Below are 2,962 nucleotides of genomic sequence, written 5' to 3' on the forward strand. Positions count from 1 at the left end.
TTTGCATGATTTTGTAAACATAATGCTACCATTCTAGGAAAACCTCACAACCATGCTGCAGCTGTATAAGTACTTCTTCTAATACCCTAACTATGCATTTAACCAGAGAAAAAATCAAATCTTGGTTCAGAATTATTCCTGAGCCGACTCTAGCAAACATGATGCCCCATGAAAGAGGCCTTGAAAAGAAGTCTCCATGATTTTTTCTTTTCTCGAGACTTCAAAGAAAAATAGTAGAACAGATGTCCAATAATGCCTCTTGTAAACAATGTGGAAGAGTAACCTACGAATTAATCAATACAGAACTACAGTACATATAACAAACATTAAGCAGATACTAATATGTTTTCTCTCCAGATTTCTATCACATAAGCTACAATTACCTATAGGTCCTTGCCTTGAGCTATCTACAGTCACCCTCTCGTAGAGGAGCGATGGATTGTTACATATGAGCTTTCCAAAATTACTCTTTTCTAAAACTATACAGTTAATAGCAATATCATAATTGTTTAAATATTTATCAGTTTACATAAACCATTATGCATCTATATCCATCTGATATTCCTATTCTATTTGCACAAATGAGGCTTTAGGGACTTGAAACAGGTCATAAGGGGCATCTCTCTATAGCCACAGAGTTAAGTTAATTTTATTTTACTTTCTGCTTCTTACTACGAGAGTTACTTCTGGGTCTGCAAATTGAAGTTTGACGCGATTCTGCACTTGGAGTCTTACTAGGAGCAGTCATCACTTGTTCTTTTGTTGTTTCTTTTTTATCTAAGCCGCCAAGGATGAGTGGGATAACAGAAAATGTAAAGATTTTTACTTGTCGTGACTAATCTTGACTATCTTTTTGTGGAGATAGGGTTTTATTGCCACCATTGGAGATGTGTGTTATTTTTCTTGGAGTCTTACTATCATGGCTGCACATCTGATGGGTATCTTTTTCCTCCCTTTTCAACCTTTCATTCCAGTTGTGACTATCACTTGCTTCCTGCTATAAGGTGAAATATTGTTACAATTTCTAAGCATTTTTCGAGATATTGAGGCCGGTATCACTGATTAATTCCTATTTTTTGCATTTCTTAGTCAAATCTGGATGTACACTATTGTTTTTGGCATTTATAGATGGCTCCCATGGCACATTTATTCATTTTCTGCCTCCTCCATTCACATTTTTTGGAAATGTTGAGAAAGCTAGAACACATAGCGTTTTGCATGTTTCTCATCCGCCTGATTTTCATTATGCTGTAGCTACTTATTACTGGTTCATACTCCTTCATTCACATTTTTTGGATGTGGCTTTTAAAATGGAATCTTCTTTCTTCCTTCTTTTTATCTTGGAGCTCTGTTTGTATGTTAAGCTACTAGAACTTAGTATGAAAGCTTAAGTATATTTCAATTTTTTCCTGATTTCTTCATGTTGTAGCTTAAAATGCCCAGAATCATAACTAAGGGGTTATTTCTTGTCTTAAACTGCCCCCTATAACAAAATGTAAAATATTTCCATTATCTATATGCATAAAAGTGATGGCTTCTGGATATCTTTTGTTGTTACTCTCAGCTGTAGATAATCTTGACATGAAAACATCTATAGAAAGATTCCAGTTTGTTACATCTTTTTCTATTTTCTGTAATGAATCTACATCTCTGTTGATTTCAGTGTTTCTTTTCAAAATGTAGAACATTCTACAACTCTAAATTGGATAGGTGTGCCTAGTCTTTTATACTCTATCATAATGCATCCTTTTTTCTTGTATACTTATGCTCAGTTTGTAAGTGTCATTACTGATTAGAAACATTTGCTTCATTTATATTAAGTTGCGTTTCCACTTACCTTGAATGCATATATCATTTTTCTGTTGTTACTTCTCTCTCTACTCAAAAATTGAACTGGTAATTTTCATACAAGAATTGAAGCTTTTGTCCCTCCTGTTACTTTTATCATACTATACTGTATCTGTTACATCAGCTAATTGTAGACAAATTTCTATACTGATCGGATGGTACGAATTGCAAATAACTACAAGAAAAGGGGGTACAATTAGCACACGAGCACCTTTAGTCATCTAGTAGTAGGAGGAAAGGATGTATAATCCATTACATTTACAATTTCACCCTCTTTCTTGGGTCATATATTATATTCATGAGTCAATGGGTTTGACTCAAAAAATGTACAGTTGAATCGTGATAGCAATATCACAATTTGACTTGCTGTGGAAAATATCTTAAGCTTATCTATTGATGAGCTCAAGGGGCTTTCTAATGAATGGTTCATAAGGCACAACACTTGTTATAGGTTTTGCAAATGGGATTCCAAGTAGAGTGGTTTAAACCATGGAGGAAACTCCATAGTTAAGCCTTCTTGAGCTGGAGTAGTACTGGAATTGTTGAGCCTTTGAGCAAGTCGTGGTGCTTCATCTTTGTGAGCACTCCCTCGATGTAATTCCTTCAAACAAAGAGTAGCAAAAGAAATTCATTAAGTTTTGACATAATCTATACAATATTTATTAATTATTGTGCATTATAGTCTTTCACAATTATTATCTCGAACGTGGATGATCTAATGAGGGTATTGAAACCTGTGGATGAGAAATGACTGAGTGCTTTGTGGGAGCACACATAGGGAGACTACAACTTGAGTATTTTCCATTGTCTAAGAACGCATGTTTTTGATTAGTTATGCTATGGCAAATGATGGGGAAAGAAATTCAAACTGGTTTCCTAATGAGGTTGAGTGATTTATTGAAGTTGCTTTGACATTGATGTTCTGCGAAATAGTGCCAAGTCACTTGGATGTTTGAATTGATCTCTCTATTGAAGCATAATTTCTTAAGGACTTGTTTTTGAAGGGTGTAGATGACTCATACTTTTTAGTTCATTATGACGTATGTCAATGGAGGAAGTGCTAAGTTTTTGTCAACTCTTTTTAGATGTTTTAGCTTTTCTCCCTAACTGTAGC

This window comes from Cupressus sempervirens, chromosome 2, assembly GCF_028749045.1.
Source record: "Cupressus sempervirens isolate cs-2001-9-10 chromosome 2, ASM2874904v1, whole genome shotgun sequence".
Taxonomy (NCBI): domain Eukaryota; kingdom Viridiplantae; phylum Streptophyta; class Pinopsida; order Cupressales; family Cupressaceae; genus Cupressus; species Cupressus sempervirens.